This window comes from Sturnus vulgaris, unplaced genomic scaffold (assembly GCF_052056855.1).
Source record: "Sturnus vulgaris isolate bStuVul1 unplaced genomic scaffold, bStuVul1.hap1 Scaffold_156, whole genome shotgun sequence".
NCBI classification, from domain to species: Eukaryota; Metazoa; Chordata; class Aves; order Passeriformes; family Sturnidae; genus Sturnus; species Sturnus vulgaris.
In genome coordinates, this window is record NW_028276073.1 from 235,001 (window position 1) to 255,000 (window position 20,000).

Consider the following 20,000-nt stretch of genomic DNA (forward strand, 5'->3'; position numbering starts at 1 on the left):
CTGTTGCCCTCGGCCTGCCGTTTTACCGGCCGGCCTAATGCTGAGTAGACCTGTTGCCCTCTGCCGGCCGTGTTACCGGCCGGCCTAATGCTGGGTAGACCTGTTGCCCTCGGCCGGCCTTTGGACGTGGCGGCCTAATGCTGGGTAGACCTGTTGCCCTCGGCCGGCCTTTGTACCTGACGGCCGAATGCTGGGTAGACCTGTTGCCCTCTGCCGGCCGGCCTAATGCTGGGTAGACCTGTTGCCCTCGGCCGGCCTTTGGATGTGGCGGCCTAATGCTGGGTAGACCTGTTGCCCTCGGCCGGCCTTTGGACGTGGCGGCCTAATGCTGGGTAGACCTGTTGCCCTCGGCCGGCCTTTGGACGTGGCGGCCTAATGCTGGGTAGACCTGTTGCCCTCGGCCGGCCTTTGTACCTGACGGCCGAATGCTGGGTAGACCTGTTGCCCTCGGCCGGCCGGCCTAATGCTGGGTAGACCTGTTGCCCTCGGCCGGCCTTTGGACGTGGCGGCCTAATGCTGGGTAGACCTGTTGCCCTCGGCCGGCCTTTGGACGTGGCGGCCGAATGCTGGGTAGACCTGTTGCCCTCTGCCGGCCGGCCTAATGCTGGGTAGACCTGTTGCCCTCGGCCGGCCTTTGGATGTGGCGGCCTAATGCTGGGTAGACCTGTTGCCCTCGGCCGGCCTTTGGACGTGGCGGCCTAATGCTGGGTAGACCTGTTGCCCTCGGCCGGCCTTTGGACGTGGCGGCCTAATGCTGGGTAGACCTGTTGCCCTCGGCCGGCCTTTGTACCTGACGGCCGAATGCTGGGTAGACCTGTTGCCCTCGGCCGGCCGGCCTAATGCTGGGTAGACCTGTTGCCCTCGGCCGGCCTTTGGACGTGGCGGCCTAATGCTGGGTAGACCTGTTGCCCTCGGCCGGCCTTTGGACGTGGCGGCCTAATGCTGGGTAGACCTGTTGCCCTCGGCCGGCCTTTGGACGTGGCGGCCGAATGCTGGGTAGACCTGTTGCCCTCGGCCGGCCTTTGTACCTGACGGCCGAATGCTGGGTAGACCTGTTGCCCTCGGCCGGCCTTTGGACGTGGCGGCCTAATGCTGGGTAGACCTGTTGCCCTCGGCCGGCAGTGTTACCGGCCGGCCTAATGCTGGGTAGACCTGTTGCCCTCGGCCGGCCTTTGTACCTGACGGCCGAATGCTGGGTAGACCTGTTGCCCTCTGCCGGCCGGCCTAATGCTGGTTAGACCTGTTGCCCTCGGCCGGCCTTTGGACGTGGCGGCCTAATGCTGGGTAGACCTGTTGCCCTCGGCCGGCAGTGTTACCGGCCGGCCTAATGCTGGGTAGACCTGTTGCCCTCGGCCGGCCTTTGTACCTGACGGCCGAATGCTGGGTAGACCTGTTGCCCTCGGCCGGCCTTTGTACGTGGCAGCCTAATGCTGGGTAGACCTGTTGCCCTCGGCCGGCCTTTGTACCTGACGGCCGAATGCTGGGTAGACCTGTTGCCCTCGGCCGGCCTTTGGACGTGGCGGCCGAATGCTGGGTAGACCTGTTGCCCTCGGCCGGCCTTTGGACGTGGCGGCCGAATGCTGGGTAGACCTGTTGCCCTCGGCCGGCCTTTGGACGTGGCGGCCGAATGCTGGGTAGACCTGTTGCCCTCGGCCGGCCTTTGGACGTGGCGGCCGAATGCTGGGTAGACCTGTTGCCCTCGGCCGGCCTTTGGACGTGGCGGCCGAATGCTGGGTAGACCTGTTGCCCTCGGCCGGCCTTTGGACGTGGCGGCCTAATGCTGGGTAGACCTGTTGCCCTCGGCCGGCCTTTGGACGTGGCGGCCTAATGCTGGGTAGACCTGTTGCCCTCGGCCGGCAGTGTTACCGGCCGGCCTAATGCTGGGTAGACCTGTTGCCCTCGGCCCGCCGTGTTACCGGCCAGCCGAATGCTGGGTAGACCTGTTGCCCTCGGCCGGCAGTGTTACCTGACGGCCGAATGCTGGGTAGACCTGTTGCCCTCTGCCGGCCGTCTTTCCGGCTGGCCTAATGCTGGGTAGACCTGTTGCCCTCGGCCGGCCCTGGTACCGGCCGGCATAATGCTGGGTAGACCTGTTGCCCTCGGCCGGTCTTTGTCTCTGGCCGCCCGCGGCGTGGTAGTCCTGTTACCGTCGGCCGGCCTTGCAGCCCGGCCGCCGCGCGATGGCGCCCCGTCTCTTCCATCGGACGCGCGGCCCCCTTGTCGTCTCTGCAGCGGCGAGCACGCCTTCGGCGGTCGGCCTGCACGTCCGGCATGACCGCGGGCACTGGCAGCCCAGCAGGCAGCCCTGCTCTCGCGTCTTCTTCCCCCCGGCGAAAGGCGGGGCGTGAAGGCGGGCGACTTTCGGTCCCAGCCGTGCCCAGGTGTCCCTGCCGGCTCCGTGCGCCAGCATCCACTGGCGAGCTCCGCCGGCCTCTTCCCCAGCCGCGGCCCCTGTCCGCTCCGCCGTCATGGTGCCGGCACCCCACTTCCCCAAGCGCTCCCCGACAGGAGCAGGCAGCGTTGTCGCGCCCCCTCCCCGTGCTCGAATGGACCGCGGCCCTGCTCCGGGCTTCATTTCTGCAGCGCGCTCGCTCGCTCGCTCGCTCGCGCGCTCCCTCCCTCCCCCCCCCCTCCCCCCTCCCCCCGGCCGCCCACCCGCCGCGCTGCCGCCCTGCCGCAGGCTTGAGCGGCGCCGGGGCGGAGGAGGAAGGAACGCCACCAAAGCAAAAGGCTCCGAGAAAGCTGAACAGAGAGCTTCTTTGACCAGGGACAGACGGCGCCAATCATCCCGCCGCCATCCCTGCTTGTGCACCAGGCTCTCCGCCTGCCGACCTCGGCATCAGCCTCCCGCCGCCGCCGTGTAAACTGCCCGGTGGGACCGTGGGCGGGGGCAGGAAGAGGCTGAAAGTGCTGCCAGGGAGGCTGATGGCGGAGGGCGGGGTCGCCCCCAACCGACAATGGGCAGGGCCCGAGGCAGTCTGAAAGCGCTGCCAGGGAGGCTGATGGCGGAGGGCGGGGTCGCCCCCAACCGACAATGGGCAGGGCACGAGACCGTCTGAAAGCGCTGCCAGGGAGGCTGAGGGCGGGGGGCGGGGCGCCCCCAACCGACAATGGGCAGGGCCCGAGGCAGTCTGAAAGCGCTGCCAGGGAGGCTGAGGGCGGGGGGCGGGGCGCCCCCAGCCGACAATGGGCAGGGGCCCGAGAGAGTCTGAAAGCGCTGCCAGGGAGGCTGACGGCGGGGGGCAGGGCGCCCCCAGCCGACAATGGGCAGGGGCGGGGAAAGTCTGAAAGCGCTGCATGGGAGGTTGATGGCGGAGGGCGGGCTCGCCCCCAGCGTTAATGGGTGGCTGCGGAAGACGGGGCAGGGACAGGGAGAGGGCAGGCGGCTTCGTGCCGGCCCCGGGCGCCTCGACAGCGAGCCCTCACGGCCCCCCAAACCCGCGCCGAGGCCCCAAGAGCTCTGCAGACCTTCCGCGGAAGAACCGGCCCGAAAGCGGCCACCCGCTTGCCGACGGCGGCGCCGGTCGCCTCGATGCAGCCGCCTCCGTGGGGCGGGAAGGGGCAGGGCGAGTTGTGCCAGGGCGCGGCGGCTTTGGGCCGAGTTTCGCTGCACGTACGTGCTTCCCCTGGCTGTGCTGCGGCCCGTGAGGTTCTGTTTTGTGGGGGGGGGGGGGCTCTGTAGGTAGGGTCTCTGGGGGACGGGGGAGGAGGCGTGGGGTAGGGAGGACGCCGTTTGGGGGGGTCAGTGTGTCAGCAGGGCGAGAACCGGGCACAGGCCCTCCGTCAGCTCGGCTGTGGGCCCAAAGGGATCACAAATAAGATTTGGCAAGAGTTTTGTTTTCCGGAAAAGATTTTCTTTCCGAGTAAATAGAAGAGGCAATCATTCAAAAAAGGCAAAGAGGAAATGAAACAAATCAAATCAAATCAAAACAAAACAAAACAAAACAAAACAAAACGAAATAAAATAAAATAATAAAATGAAATGAAAAGAAATGAAATGAAATGATGAAATAAAATGTTGTCGAAAATATGTCTTGGTCTTGAAATCGATTCTGCCGGGCGGGGCAAGGCTGCTGGAGCACTTGGGCTCCGGAGCGTTAAGAGGCTGTGGGGTTTCCCCGGCTCCGAGATGGTACAAGGATGCCTCGTCTACCCGGATCCGCGAAACGTGGCCCGTCCCGCGGCGGCCAGGTCGACGCGGCTCCGGGGCCGGTGGCGTGGGACCGCCGTCGCCGGCGAAGGCGCAGCGGCGGCGGCCGTGGCCGCGACGACCAGGTCTACACGACTCCGGGAAACTTGGCCGGTCCCGCGGCGGCCAGGTCTACTGGGCTCCGGGATGGGCGGCCGCCGTGGCCGCGGCGACCAGGTCTACCCGCCTCCGGGACCGGCGGCGTGGGTCCGCCGTCGAGGGCGAGGGCGCTGCGACGGCCGCGGCGACCGGGTCTACCTAGCTCCGGTGCGACCCGGGCTGCGTGCAGCATGGCGAAGGTAGACCTGTGGTCCGCATCACGGCGTGGGCAGACCTGGTGTCCGCAGCATGGAGCGGGTAGACATGTTGTCCGCCGCATGGAGTGGGTAGACCTGTTGTCCGCGTAATGGAGTAGTTAGACCTGGTGTCCGCAGCTTGGAGTGGGTAGACCTGTTGCCCGCAGCAAGCCGTGGGTAGACCTGTTGTCCGCAGCAAGCCGTGGGTAGACCTGGTGTCCGCAGCATGCCCTGGGTAGACCTGGTGTCCGCAGCTTGGTAGACCTGTTGCCCGTTTCATGGCTGGGTAGACCTGGTGTCCGCAGCAAGCCGTGGGTAGACCTGGTGTCCGCAGCTTGGTAGACCTGTTGCCCGATTCATGGCTGGGTAGACCTGTTGTCCGCAGCATTGAGTTGGTAGACCTGGTGTCCGCAGCATGCCCTGGGTAGACCTGGTGTCCGCAGCTTGGTAGACCTGTTGCCCGTTTCATGGCTGGGTAGACCTGTTGTCCGCAGCATTGAGTTGGTAGACCTGGTGTCCGCAGCATGCCCTGGGTAGACCTGGTGTCCGCAGCTTGGTAGACCTGTTGCCCGTTTCATGGCTGGGTAGACCTGGTGTCCGCAGCAAGCCGTGAGTAGACCTGTTGCCCGTTTCATGGCTGGGTAGACCTGGTGTCCGCAGCATGACCTGGGTAGACCTGGTGTCCGCAGCTTGGTAGACCTGTTGCCCGTTTCATGGCTGGGTAGACCTGGTGTCCGCAGCAAGCCGTGGGTAGACCTGGTGTCCGGAGCTTGGTAGACCTGTTGCCCGATTCATGCCTGGGTAGACCTGTTGTCCGCAGCATTGAGTGGGTAGACCTGGTGTCCGCAGCATGCCCTGGGTAGACCTGGTGTCCGCAGCTTGGTAGACCTGTTGCCCGTTTCATAGCTGGGTAGACCTGGTGTCCGCAGCTTGGTAGACCTGTTGCCCGTTTCATGGCTGGGTAGACCTGGTGTCCGCAGCAAGCCGTGAGTAGACCTGTTGCCCGTTTCATGGCTGGGTAGACCTGGTGTCCGCAGCATGCCCTGGGTAGACCTGGTGTCCGCAGCTTGGTAGACCTGTTGCCCGTTTCATGGCTGGGTAGACCTGTTGTCCGCAGCAAGCCGTGAGTAGACCTGTTGCCCGTTTCATGGCTGGGTAGACCTGTTGTCCGCAGCATGCCCTGGGTAGACCTGGTGTCCGCAGCTTGGTAGACCTGTTGCCCGTTTCATGGCTGGGTAGACCTGGTGTCCGCAGCAAGCCGTGGGTAGACCTGCTGCCCGTTTCATGGCTGGGTAGACCTGGTGTCCGCAGCAAGCCGTGGGTAGACCTGGTGTCCGCAGCTTGGTAGACCTGTTGCCCGTTTCATGGCTGGGTAGACCTGTTGTCCGCAGCATTGAGTTGGTAGACCTGGTGTCCGCTACATACCCTGGGTAGACCTGGTGTCCGCAGCTTGGTAGACCTGTTGCCCGTTTCATGGCTGGGTAGACCTGGTGTCCGCAGCATTGAGATGGTAGACCTGTTGCCCGTTTCATGGCTGGGTAGACCTGTTGTCCGCAGCTTGGTAGACCTGTTGCCCGATTCATGGCTGGGTAGACCTGGTGTCCGCAGCAAGCCGTGAGTAGACCTGTTGCCCGTTTCATGGCTGGGTAGACCTGGTGTCCGCAGCATGCCCTGGGTAGACCTGTTGTCCGCAGCTTGGTAGACCTGTTGCCCGTTTCATGGCTGGGTAGACCTGGTGTCCGCAGCAAGCCGTGAGTAGACCTGTTGCCCGTTTCATGGCTGGGTAGACCTGTTGTCCGCAGCATGCCCTGGGTAGACCTGGTGTCCGCAGCTTGGTAGACCTGTTGCCCGTTTCATGGCTGGGTAGACCTGGTGTCCGCAGCAAGCCGTGGGTAGACCTGGTGTCCGCAGCTTGGTAGACCTGTTGCCCGTTTCATGGCTGGGTAGACCTGTTGTCCGCAGCATTGAGTTGGTAGACCTGTTGCCCGTTTCATGGCTGGGTAGACCTGGTGTCCGCAGCTTGGTAGACCTGTTGCCCGTTTCATGGCTGGGTAGACCTGGTGTCCGCAGCAAGCCGTGGGTAGACCTGGTGTCCGGAGCTTGGTAGACCTGTTGCCCGATTCATGCCTGGGTAGACCTGTTGTCCGCAGCAAGCCGTGGGTAGACCTGGTGTCCGCAGCATGCCCTGGGTAGACCTGGTGTCCGCAGCTTGGTAGACCTGTTGCCCGATTCATGCCTGGGTAGACCTGTTGTCCGCAGCATTGAGTGGGTAGACCTGGTGTCCGCAGCATGCCCTGGGTAGACCTGGTGTCCGCAGCTTGGTAGACCTGTTGCCCGTTTCATGGCTGGGTAGACCTGTTGTCCGCAGCAAGCCGTGAGTAGACCTGTTGCCCGTTTCATGGCTGGGTAGACCTGGTGTCCGCAGCAAGCCGTGGGTAGACCTGGTGTCCGCAGCTTGGTAGACCTGTTGCCCGATTCATGGCTGGGTAGACCTGTTGTCCGCAGCATTGAGTTGGTAGACCTGGTGTCCGCAGCATGCCCTGGGTAGACCTGGTGTCCGCAGCTTGGTAGACCTGTTGCCCGTTTCATGGCTGGGTAGACCTGTTGTCCGCAGCATTGAGTTGGTAGACCTGTTGTCCGCAGCAAGCCGTGGGTAGACCTGGTGTCCGCAGCTTGGTAGACCTGTTGCCCGTTTCATGGCTGGGTAGACCTGGTGTCCGCAGCAAGCCGTGAGTAGACCTGTTGCCCGTTTCATGGCTGGGTAGACCTGGTGTCCGCAGCATGACCTGGGTAGACCTGGTGTCCGCAGCTTGGTAGACCTGTTGCCCGTTTCATGGCTGGGTAGACCTGGTGTCCGCAGCAAGCCGTGGGTAGACCTGGTGTCCGGAGCTTGGTAGACCTGTTGCCCGATTCATGCCTGGGTAGACCTGTTGTCCGCAGCATTGAGTGGGTAGACCTGGTGTCCGCAGCATGCCCTGGGTAGACCTGGTGTCCGCAGCTTGGTAGACCTGTTGCCCGTTTCATAGCTGGGTAGACCTGGTGTCCGCAGCTTGGTAGACCTGTTGCCCGTTTCATGGCTGGGTAGACCTGGTGTCCGCAGCAAGCCGTGAGTAGACCTGTTGCCCGTTTCATGGCTGGGTAGACCTGGTGTCCGCAGCATGCCCTGGGTAGACCTGGTGTCCGCAGCTTGGTAGACCTGTTGCCCGTTTCATGGCTGGGTAGACCTGTTGTCCGCAGCAAGCCGTGAGTAGACCTGTTGCCCGTTTCATGGCTGGGTAGACCTGTTGTCCGCAGCATGCCCTGGGTAGACCTGGTGTCCGCAGCTTGGTAGACCTGTTGCCCGTTTCATGGCTGGGTAGACCTGGTGTCCGCAGCAAGCCGTGGGTAGACCTGCTGCCCGTTTCATGGCTGGGTAGACCTGGTGTCCGAAGCAAGCCGTGGGTAGACCTGGTGTCCGCAGCTTGGTAGACCTGTTGCCCGTTTCATGGCTGGGTAGACCTGTTGTCCGCAGCATTGAGTTGGTAGACCTGGTGTCCGCTACATACCCTGGGTAGACCTGGTGTCCGCAGCTTGGTAGACCTGTTGCCCGTTTCATGGCTGGGTAGACCTGGTGTCCGCAGCATTGAGATGGTAGACCTGTTGCCCGTTTCATGGCTGGGTAGACCTGTTGTCCGCAGCTTGGTAGACCTGTTGCCCGATTCATGGCTGGGTAGACCTGGTGTCCGCAGCAAGCCGTGAGTAGACCTGTTGCCCGTTTCATGGCTGGGTAGACCTGGTGTCCGCAGCATGCCCTGGGTAGACCTGTTGTCCGCAGCTTGGTAGACCTGTTGCCCGTTTCATGGCTGGGTAGACCTGGTGTCCGCAGCAAGCCGTGAGTAGACCTGTTGCCCGTTTCATGGCTGGGTAGACCTGTTGTCCGCAGCATGCCCTGGGTAGACCTGGTGTCCGCAGCTTGGTAGACCTGTTGCCCGTTTCATGGCTGGGTAGACCTGGTGTCCGCAGCAAGCCGTGGGTAGACCTGGTGTCCGCAGCTTGGTAGACCTGTTGCCCGTTTCATGGCTGGGTAGACCTGTTGTCCGCAGCATTGAGTTGGTAGACCTGTTGCCCGTTTCATGGCTGGGTAGACCTGGTGTCCGCAGCTTGGTAGACCTGTTGCCCGTTTCATGGCTGGGTAGACCTGGTGTCCGCAGCAAGCCGTGGGTAGACCTGGTGTCCGGAGCTTGGTAGACCTGTTGCCCGATTCATGCCTGGGTAGACCTGTTGTCCGCAGCAAGCCGTGGGTAGACCTGGTGTCCGCAGCATGCCCTGGGTAGACCTGGTGTCCGCAGCTTGGTAGACCTGTTGCCCGATTCATGCCTGGGTAGACCTGTTGTCCGCAGCATTGAGTGGGTAGACCTGGTGTCCGCAGCATGCCCTGGGTAGACCTGGTGTCCGCAGCTTGGTAGACCTGTTGCCCGTTTCATGGCTGGGTAGACCTGTTGTCCGCAGCAAGCCGTGAGTAGACCTGTTGCCCGTTTCATGGCTGGGTAGACCTGGTGTCCGCAGCATGCCCTGGGTAGACCTGGTGTCCGCAGCTTGGTAGACCTGTTGCCCGATTCATGGCTGGGTAGACCTGGTGTCCGCAGCATTGAGTTGGTAGACCTGGTGTCCGCAGCATGCCCTGGGTAGACCTGGTGTCCGCAGCTTGGTAGACCTGTTGCCCGTTTCATGGCTGGGTAGACCTGTTGTCCGCAGCATTGAGTTGGTAGACCTGGTGTCCGCAGCATGCCCTGGGTAGACCTGGTGTCCGCAGCTTGGTAGACCTGTTGCCCGTTTCATGGCTGGGTAGACCTGGTGTCCGCAGCATGCCCTGGGTAGACCTGGTGTCCGCAGCTTGGTAGACCTGTTGCCCGTTTCATGGCTGGGTAGACCTGTTGTCCGCAGCAAGCCGTGGGTAGACCTGGTGTCCGCAGCTTGGTAGACCTGTTGCCCGATTCATGGCTGGGTAGACCTGTTGTCCGCAGCATTGAGTTGGTAGACCTGGTGTCCGCAGCATGCCCTGGGTAGACCTGGTGTCCGCAGCTTGGTAGACCTGTTGCCCGTTTCATAGCTGGGTAGACCTGGTGTCCGCAGCTTGGTAGACCTGTTGCCCGTTTCATGGCTGGGTAGACCTGGTGTCCGCAGCAAGCCGTGAGTAGACCTGTTGCCCGTTTCATGGCTGGGTAGACCTGGTGTCCGCAGCATGCCCTGGGTAGACCTGGTGTCCGCAGCTTGGTAGACCTGTTGCCCGTTTCATGGCTGGGTAGACCTGTTGTCCGCAGCAAGCCGTGAGTAGACCTGTTGCCCGTTTCATGGCTGGGTAGACCTGTTGTCCGCAGCATGCCCTGGGTAGACCTGGTGTCCGCAGCTTGGTAGACCTGTTGCCCGTTTCATGGCTGGGTAGACCTGGTGTCCGCAGCAAGCCGTGGGTAGACCTGCTGCCCGTTTCATGGCTGGGTAGACCTGGTGTCCGCAGCAAGCCGTGGGTAGACCTGGTGTCCGCAGCTTGGTAGACCTGTTGCCCGTTTCATGGCTGGGTAGACCTGTTGTCCGCAGCATTGAGTTGGTAGACCTGGTGTCCGCTACATACCCTGGGTAGACCTGGTGTCCGCAGCTTGGTAGACCTGTTGCCCGTTTCATGGCTGGGTAGACCTGGTGTCCGCAGCATTGAGATGGTAGACCTGTTGCCCGTTTCATGGCTGGGTAGACCTGTTGTCCGCAGCTTGGTAGACCTGTTGCCCGATTCATGGCTGGGTAGACCTGGTGTCCGCAGCAAGCCGTGAGTAGACCTGTTGCCCGTTTCATGGCTGGGTAGACCTGGTGTCCGCAGCATGCCCTGGGTAGACCTGTTGTCCGCAGCTTGGTAGACCTGTTGCCCGTTTCATGGCTGGGTAGACCTGTTGTCCGCAGCAAGCCGTGAGTAGACCTGTTGCCCGTTTCATGGCTGGGTAGACCTGTTGTCCGCAGCATGCCCTGGGTAGACCTGGTGTCCGCAGCTTGGTAGACCTGTTGCCCGTTTCATGGCTGGGTAGACCTGGTGTCCGCAGCAAGCCGTGGGTAGACCTGGTGTCCGCAGCTTGGTAGACCTGTTGCCCGTTTCATGGCTGGGTAGACCTGTTGTCCGCAGCATTGAGTTGGTAGACCTGTTGCCCGTTTCATGGCTGGGTAGACCTGGTGTCCGCAGCTTGGTAGACCTGTTGCCCGTTTCATGGCTGGGTAGACCTGGTGTCCGCAGCAAGCCGTGGGTAGACCTGGTGTCCGGAGCTTGGTAGACCTGTTGCCCGATTCATGGCTGGGTAGACCTGTTGTCCGCAGCAAGCCGTGGGTAGACCTGGTGTCCGCAGCATGCCCTGGGTAGACCTGGTGTCCGCAGCTTGGTAGACCTGTTGCCCGATTCATGCCTGGGTAGACCTGTTGTCCGCAGCAAGCCGTGGGTAGACCTGGTGTCCGCAGCATGCCCTGGGTAGACCTGGTGTCCGCAGCTTGGTAGACCTGTTGCCCGTTTCATGGCTGGGTAGACCTGTTGTCCGCAGCAAGCCGTGAGTAGACCTGTTGCCCGTTTCATGGCTGGGTAGACCTGGTGTCCGCAGCATGCCCTGGGTAGACCTGGTGTCCGCAGCTTGGTAGACCTGTTGCCCGTTTCATGGCTGGGTAGACCTGGTGTCCGCAGCAAGCCGTGGGTAGACCTGGTGTCCGCAGCTTGGTAGACCTGTTGCCCGATTCATGGCTGGGTAGACCTGTTGTCCGCAGCATTGAGTTGGTAGACCTGGTGTCCGCAGCATGCCCTGGGTAGACCTGGTGTCCGCAGCTTGGTAGACCTGTTGCCCGTTTCATGGCTGGGTAGACCTGGTGTCCGCAGCAAGCCGTGAGTAGACCTGTTGCCCGTTTCATGGCTGGGTAGACCTGGTGTCCGCAGCATGCCCTGGGTAGACCTGGTGTCCGCAGCTTGGTAGACCTGTTGCCCGTTTCATGGCTGGGTAGACTTGTTGTCCGCAGCAAGCCGTGGGTAGACCTGGTGTCCGCAGCATGCCCTGGGTAGACCTGGTGTCCGCAGCTTGGTAGACCTGTTGCCCGTTTCATGGCTGGGTAGACCTGGTGTCCGCAGCAAGCCGTGGGTAGACCTGGTGTCCGCAGCATGCCCTGGGTAGACCTGGTGTCCGCAGCTTGGTAGACCTGTTGCCCGTTTCATGGCTGGGTAGACCTGTTGTCCGCAGCAAGCCGTGAGTAGACCTGTTGCCCGTTTCATGGCTGGGTAGACCTGTTGTCCGCAGCATGCCCTGGGTAGACCTGTTGTCCGCAGCTTGGTAGACCTGTTGCCCGTTTCATGGCTGGGTAGACCTGGTGTCCGCAGCAAGCCGTGAGTAGACCTGTTGCCCGTTTCATGGCTGGGTAGACCTGGTGTCCGCAGCAAGCCGTGAGTAGACCTGGTGTCCGCAGCTTGGTAGACCTGTTGCCCGTTTCATGGCTGGGTAGACCTGGTGTCCGCAGCAAGACGTGAGTAGACCTGTTGCCCGTTTCATGGCTGGGTAGACCTGGTGTCCGCAGCATGCCCTGGGTAGACCTGGTGTCCGCAGCTTGGTAGACCTGTTGCCCGTTTCATGGCTGGGTAGACCTGGTGTCCGCAGCAAGCCGTGAGTAGACCTGTTGCCCGTTTCATGGCTGGGTAGACCTGGTGTCCGCAGCATGCCCTGGGTAGACCTGGTGTCCGCAGCTTGGTAGACCTGTTGCCCGTTTCATGGCTGGGTAGACCTGGTGTCCGCAGCATGCCCTGGGTAGACCTGGTGTCCGCAGCTTGGTAGACCTGTTGCCCGATTCATGCCTGGGTAGACCTGTTGTCCGCAGCATGCCCTGGGTAGACCTGGTGTCCGCAGCATGCCCTGGGTAGACCTGGTGTCCGCAGCTTGGTAGACCTGTTGCCCGTTTCATGGCTGGGTAGACCTGGTGTCCGCAGCAAGCCGTGAGTAGACCTGTTGCCCGTTTCATGGCTGGGTAGACCTGGTGTCCGCAGCATGCCCTGGGTAGACCTGGTGTCCGCAGCTTGGTAGACCTGTTGCCCGTTTCATGGCTGGGTAGACCTGGTGTCCGCAGCAAGCCGTGAGTAGACCTGTTGCCCGTTTCATGGCTGGGTAGACCTGTTGTCCGCAGCATGCCCTGGGTAGACCTGGTGTCCGCAGCTTGGTAGACCTGTTGCCCGTTTCATGGCTGGGTAGACCTGGTGTCCGCAGCAAGCCGTGGGTAGACCTGGTGTCCGGAGCTTGGTAGACCTGTTGCCCGATTCATGCCTGGGTAGACCTGTTGTCCGCAGCATGCCCTGGGTAGACCTGGTGTCCGCAGCATGCCCTGGGTAGACCTGGTGTCCGCAGCTTGGTAGACCTGTTGCCCGTTTCATGGCTGGGTAGACCTGGTGTCCGCAGCATGCCCTGGGTAGACCTGGTGTCCGCAGCTTGGTAGACCTGTTGCCCGTTTCATGGCTGGGTAGACCTGGTGTCCGCAGCAAGCCGTGGGTAGACCTGGTGTCCGGAGCTTGGTAGACCTGTTGCCCGATTCATGCCTGGGTAGACCTGTTGTCCGCAGCATTGAGTGGGTAGACCTGGTGTCCGCAGCATGCCCTGGGTAGACCTGGTGTCCGCAGCTTGGTAGACCTGTTGCCCGTTTCATGGCTTGGTAGACCTGTTGTCCGCAGCAAGCCGTGAGTAGACCTGTTGCCCGTTTCATGGCTGGGTAGACCTGTTGTCCGCAGCATGCCCTGGGTAGACCTGGTGTCCGCAGCTTGGTAGACCTGTTGCCCGTTTCATGGCTGGGTAGACCTGTTGTCCGCAGCAAGCCGTGGGTAGACCTGGTGTCCGCAGCATGCCCTGGGTAGACCTGGTGTCCGCAGCTTGGTAGACCTGTTGCCCGTTTCATGGCTGGGTAGACCTGGTGTCCGCAGCAAGCCGTGGGTAGACCTGGTGTCCGCAGCATGCCCTGGGTAGACCTGGTGTCCGCAGCTTGGTAGACCTGTTGCCCGTTTCATGGCTGGGTAGACCTGGTGTCCGCAGCAAGCCGTGAGTAGACCTGTTGCCCGTTTCATGGCTGGGTAGACCTGTTGTCCGCAGCATGCCCTGGGTAGACCTGTTGTCCGCAGCTTGGTAGACCTGTTGCCCGTTTCATGGCTGGGTAGACCTGGTGTCCGCAGCAAGCCGTGAGTAGACCTGTTGCCCGTTTCATGGCTGGGTAGACCTGGTGTCCGCAGCAAGCCGTGAGTAGACCTGGTGTCCGCAGCTTGGTAGACCTGTTGCCCGTTTCATGGCTGGGTAGACCTGGTGTCCGCAGCAAGACGTGAGTAGACCTGTTGCCCGTTTCATGGCTGGGTAGACCTGGTGTCCGCAGCATGCCCTGGGTAGACCTGGTGTCCGCAGCTTGGTAGACCTGTTGCCCGTTTCATGGCTGGGTAGACCTGGTGTCCGCAGCATGCCCTGGGTAGACCTGTTGTCCGCAGCTTGGTAGACCTGTTGCCCGTTTCATGGCTGGGTAGACCTGGTGTCCGCAGCATGCCCTGGGTAGACCTGGTGTCCGCAGCTTGGTAGACCTGTTGCCCGATTCATGCCTGGGTAGACCTGTTGTCCGCAGCATGCCCTGGGTAGACCTGGTGTCCGCAGCATGCCCTGGGTAGACCTGGTGTCCGCAGCTTGGTAGACCTGTTGCCCGTTTCATGGCTGGGTAGACCTGGTGTCCGCAGCAAGCCGTGAGTAGACCTGTTGCCCGTTTCATGGCTGGGTAGACCTGGTGTCCGCAGCATGCCCTGGGTAGACCTGGTGTCCGCAGCTTGGTAGACCTGTTGCCCGTTTCATGGCTGGGTAGACCTGGTGTCCGCAGCAAGCCGTGAGTAGACCTGTTGCCCGTTTCATGGCTGGGTAGACCTGGTGTCCGCAGCATGCCCTGGGTAGACCTGGTGTCCGCAGCTTGGTAGACCTGTTGCCCGTTTCATGGCTGGGTAGACCTGGTGTCCGCAGCAAGCCGTGGGTAGACCTGGTGTCCGGAGCTTGGTAGACCTGTTGCCCGATTCATGCCTGGGTAGACCTGTTGTCCGCAGCATGCCCTGGGTAGACCTGGTGTCCGCAGCATGCCCTGGGTAGACCTGGTGTCCGCAGCTTGGTAGACCTGTTGCCCGTTTCATGGCTGGGTAGACCTGGTGTCCGCAGCAAGCCGTGAGTAGACCTGTTGCCCGTTTCATGGCTGGGTAGACCTGGTGTCCGCAGCATGCCCTGGGTAGACCTGGTGTCCGCAGCTTGGTAGACCTGTTGCCCGTTTCATGGCTGGGTAGACCTGGTGTCCGCAGCAAGCCGTGAGTAGACCTGTTGCCCGTTTCATGGCTGGGTAGACCTGGTGTCCGCAGCATGCCCTGGGTAGACCTGGTGTCCGCAGCTTGGTAGACCTGTTGCCCGTTTCATGGCTGGGTAGACCTGGTGTCCGCAGCAAGCCGTGGGTAGACCTGGTGTCCGGAGCTTGGTAGACCTGTTGCCCGATTCATGCCTGGGTAGACCTGTTGTCCGCAGCATTGAGTGGGTAGACCTGGTGTCCGCAGCATGCCCTGGGTAGACCTGGTGTCCGCAGCTTGGTAGACCTGTTGCCCGTTTCATGGCTGGGTAGACCTGGTGTCCGCAGCAAGCCGTGAGTAGACCTGTTGCCCGTTTCATGGCTGGGTAGACCTGGTGTCCGCAGCATGCCCTGGGTAGACCTGGTGTCCGCAGCTTGGTAGACCTGTTGCCCGTTTCATGGCTGGGTAGACCTGGTGTCCGCAGCAAGCCGTGGGTAGACCTGGTGTCCGGAGCTTGGTAGACCTGTTGCCCGATTCATGCCTGGGTAGACCTGTTGTCCGCAGCATTGAGTGGGTAGACCTGGTGTCCGCAGCATGCCCTGGGTAGACCTGGTGTCCGCAGCTTGGTAGACCTGTTGCCCGTTTCATGGCTGGGTAGACCTGGTGTCCGCAGCAAGCCGTGAGTAGACCTGTTGCCCGTTTCATGGCTGGGTAGACCTGGTGTCCGCAGCATGCCCTGGGTAGACCTGGTGTCCGCAGCTTGGTAGACCTGTTGCCCGTTTCATGGCTGGGTAGACCTGTTGTCCGCAGCAAGCCGTGGGTAGACCTGGTGTCCGGAGCTTGGTAGACCTGTTGCCCGATTCATGCCTGGGTAGACCTGTTGTCCGCAGCATTGAGTGGGTAGACCTGGTGTCCGCAGCATGCCCTGGGTAGACCTGTTGTCCGCAGCTTGGTAGACCTGTTGCCCGTTTCATGGCTGGGTAGACCTGTTGTCCGCAGCAAGCCGTGAGTAGACCTGTTGCCCGTTTCATGACTGGGTAGACCTGGTGTCCGCAGCATGCCCTGGGTAGACCTGGTGTCCGCAGCTTGGTAGACCTGTTGCCCGTTTCATGGCTGGGTAGACCTGGTGTCCGCAGCAAGCCGTGAGTAGACCTGTTGCCCGTTTCATGGCTGGGTAGACCTGGTGTCCGCAGCATGCCCTGGGTAGACCTGGTGTCCGCAGCTTGGTAGACCTGTTGCCCGTTTCATGGCTGGGTAGACCTGTTGTCCGCAGCAAGCCGTGGGTAGACCTGGTGTCCGCAGCTTGGTAGACCTGTTGCCCGATTCATGCCTGGGTAGACCTGTTGTCCGCAGCAAGCCGTGGGTAGACCTGGTGTCCGCAGCTTGGTAGACCTGTTGCCCGTTTCATGGCTGGGTAGACCTGGTGTCCGCAGCATTGAGTTGGTAGACCTGGTGTCCGCAGCAAGCCGTGGGTAGACCTGGTGTCCGCAGCTTGGTAGACCTGTTGCCCGTTTCATGGCTGGGTAGACCTGTTGTCCGCAGCATTGAGTTGGTAGACCTGTTGCCCGTTTCATGGCTGGGTAGACCTGGTGTCCGCAGCTTGGTAGACCTGTTGCCCGTTTCATGGCTGGGTAGACCTGGTGTCCGCAGCAAGCCGTGAGTAGACCTGGTGCCCGTTTCATGGCTGGGTAGACCTGGTGTCCGCAGCAAGCCGTGGGTAGACCTGGTGTCCGCAGCTTGGTAGACCTGTTGCCCGATTCATGGCTGGGTAGACCTGTTGTCCGCAGCAAGCCGTGGGTAGACCTGGTGTCCGCAGCATGCCCTGGGTAGACCTGGTGTCCGCAGCTTGGTAGACCTGTTGCCCGTTTCATGGCTGGGTAGACCTGGTGTCCGCAGCAAGCCGTGGGTAGACCTGGTGTCCGCAGCTTGGTAGACCTGTTGCCCGTTTCATGGCTGGGTAGACCTGTTGTCCGCAGCATTGAGTTGGTAGACCTGGTGTCCGCAGCAAGCCGTGGGTAGACCTGGTGTCCGCAGCATGCCCTGGGTAGACCTGGTGTCCGCAGCTTGGTAGACCTGTTGCCCGTTTCATGCCTGGGTAGACCTGTTGTCCGCAGCAAGCCGTGGGTAGACCTGGTGTCCGCAGCATGCCCTGGGTAGACCTGGTGTCCGCAGCTTGGTAGACCTGTTGCCCGTTTCATGGCTGGGTAGACCTGTTGTCCGCTGCAAGCCGTGAGTAGACCTGTTGCCCGTTTCATGGCTGGGTAGACCTGGTGTCCGCAGCATGCCCTGGGTAGACCTGGTGTCCGCAGCTGGGTAGACCTGTTGCCCGTTTCATGGCTGGGTAGACCTGGTGTCCGCAGCAAGCCGTGGGTAGACCTGGTGTCCGCAGCATGCCCTGGGTAGACCTGGTGTCCGCAGCTTGGTAGACCTGTTGCCCGTTTCATGGCTGGGTAGACCTGGTGTCCGCAGCAAGCCGTGAGTAGACCTGTTGCCCGTTTCATGGCTGGGTAGACCTGGTGTCCGCAGCATGCCCTGGGTAGACCTGGTGTCCGCAGCTTGGTAGACCTGTTGCCCGTTTCATGGCTGGGTAGACCTGGTGTCCGCAGCAAGCCGTGGGTAGACCTGGTGTCCGGAGCTTGGTAGACCTGTTGCCCGATTCATGCCTGGGTAGACCTGTTGTCCGCAGCATGCCCTGGGTAGACCTGGTGTCCGCAGCATGCCCTGGGTAGACCTGGTGTCCGCAGCTTGGTAGACCTGTTGCCCGTTTCATGGCTGGGTAGACCTGGTGTCCGCAGCAAGCCGTGAGTAGACCTGTTGCCCGTTTCATGGCTGGGTAGACCTGGTGTCCGCAGCATGCCCTGGGTAGACCTGGTGTCCGCAGCTTGGTAGACCTGTTGCCCGTTTCATGGCTGGGTAGACCTGGTGTCCGCAGCAAGCCGTGAGTAGACCTGTTGCCCGTTTCATGGCTGGGTAGACCTGGTGTCCGCAGCATGCCCTGGGTAGACCTGGTGTCCGCAGCTTGGTAGACCTGTTGCCCGTTTCATGGCTGGGTAGACCTGGTGTCCGCAGCAAGCCGTGGGTAGACCTGGTGTCCGGAGCTTGGTAGACCTGTTGCCCGATTCATGCCTGGGTAGACCTGTTGTCCGCAGCATTGAGTGGGTAGACCTGGTGTCCGCAGCATGCCCTGGGTAGACCTGGTGTCCGCAGCTTGGTAGACCTGTTGCCCGTTTCATGGCTGGGTAGACCTGGTGTCCGCAGCAAGCCGTGAGTAGACCTGTTGCCCGTTTCATGGCTGGGTAGACCTGTTGTCCGCAGCATGCCCTGGGTAGACCTGGTGTCCGCAGCTTGGTAGACCTGTTGCCCGTTTCATGGCTGGGTAGACCTGGTGTCCGCAGCAAGCCGTGGGTAGACCTGGTGTCCGCAGCATGCCCTGGGTAGACCTGGTGTCCGCAGCTTGGTAGACCTGTTGCCCGTTTCATGGCTGGGTAGACCTGGTGTCCGCAGCAAGCCGTGGGTAGACCTGGTGTCCGCAGCAAGCCGTGGGTAGACCTGGTGTCCGCAGCATGCCCTGGGTAGACCTGGTGTCCGCAGCTTGGTAGACCTGTTGCCCGTTTCATGGCTGGGTAGACCTGTTGTCCGCAGCAAGCCGTGGGTAGACCTGGTGTCCGCAGCATGCCCTGGGTAGACCTGGTGTCCGCAGCTTGGTAGACCTGTTGCCCTTTTCATGCCCTGGGTAGACCTGGTGTCCGCAGCTGGGTAGACCTGTTGTCCGCAGCAAGCCGTGGGTAGACCTGGTGTCCGCAGCATGCCCTGGGTAGACCTGGTGTCCGCAGCTTGGTAGACCTGTTGCCCGTTTCATGGCTGGGTAGACCTGTTGTCCGCAGCAAGCCGTCGGTAGACCTGTTGCCCGTTTCATGGCTGGTAGACCTGTTGTCCGCTGCCGGCCTGGAAGTACTCCAAGGGGTCGCTGTTTCTCGCTGCCTCCGGCTATGTCATCGTAGAAGGCGGCGTGCGCCACTGCGCCCCCTCGGTCACGTACATCGGTTCTCTTTCCGGCCTCCGCCGCTTCGGGCCCATCTGTCCGTATTATGGGAACGAGGTGACGGGCCGTATCCCCACAGGCTGTTGCCGTGCCTGTGTCCGTGGCGGAGAAGGGCGGACGCGCGTGCGGTCGCCAGGGCCAGAAGAACACCGCCGATGTCGGGGCGAGTCGCGTGGCTTCGTCCGGCTTCCCGTCTTACCCAGTTCGACTGGGACAGGTTAGCCCAGAGAGAGAGACCGATGCGATCCGAGAGCCGCTCCCCGGCCCAGGCGAGGCTGCGTGCTCAGTCGGGGGAGAAGCGAGAAAGCCCCCAGAGAGACCGATGCGATCCGAGAGCCGCTCCCCGGCCCAGGCCGAGGCTGCGTGTTCAGTCCGGGGGAGAAGCGAGAAAGCCCCCAGAGAGAGCGATGCGATCCGAGAGCCACCGCGCTCCCCCGGCCCAGGCGAGGCTGCGTTGTTCCAGGCGGGGGAGAAGCGAGAAAAAGGCCCAGAGAGAGGGCGAGAAAGCCGCGAGTGTGTCCCGCTCCGGCCCGGCTGCTGCCGGTTTCGTGACAACGGGGAGCCGGGCGCCCGCTCGCTCCCCCGGGGATGGTGGCGGGCGAGGCGGCGGCGCCTCGCCCCTTTTCTGCCCGGCCTTAAGCCGGGGCCCCGCCCGCTCGCCGGGTGCGGCATTTCTTCGGCTGTCGGTCCCGGTGCACGCTGGTGGCCGGCAGCCGGGGCTGGATTTCTGTGGGGCCGGCCCGGGGTTGTGTTGAGCCTGCCCGGGCTTTCCCTGGCCCCCCTCCCCGAGAGCCCCCCGGGCGTGGCTCGCTTGGCCGAGGTTGGCTGCGCCTCGTTTCCCGCTCCCGACCTGTGTTGCCAGAGTTGTGTCCGTATCGAAAGGGCAGCGGGGGACATGCAGTGGGGCGTGTGGCCTCGCCTCTCGGCTTCGCTTGCTTGCCTGCGAAGGGGGGCTCGGTGACGGGAGTGTCCGGCCCTGCCGTGTGTTGTTGAAGTCGTCCCCCTTCCTCGGCCCTAAGCCGGGGACCCGCGTGTAGCGGGCAGAATTTTTCCGGGGCGGCGGTCGGCCGCGGTGGCCGGCCGTGTCCCCCCCCCCAGGACGGACCCCGCAACCCAACAGAGAGCGAGCGAGCGAGTGAGCCCCCGAGAGTGTGTCGT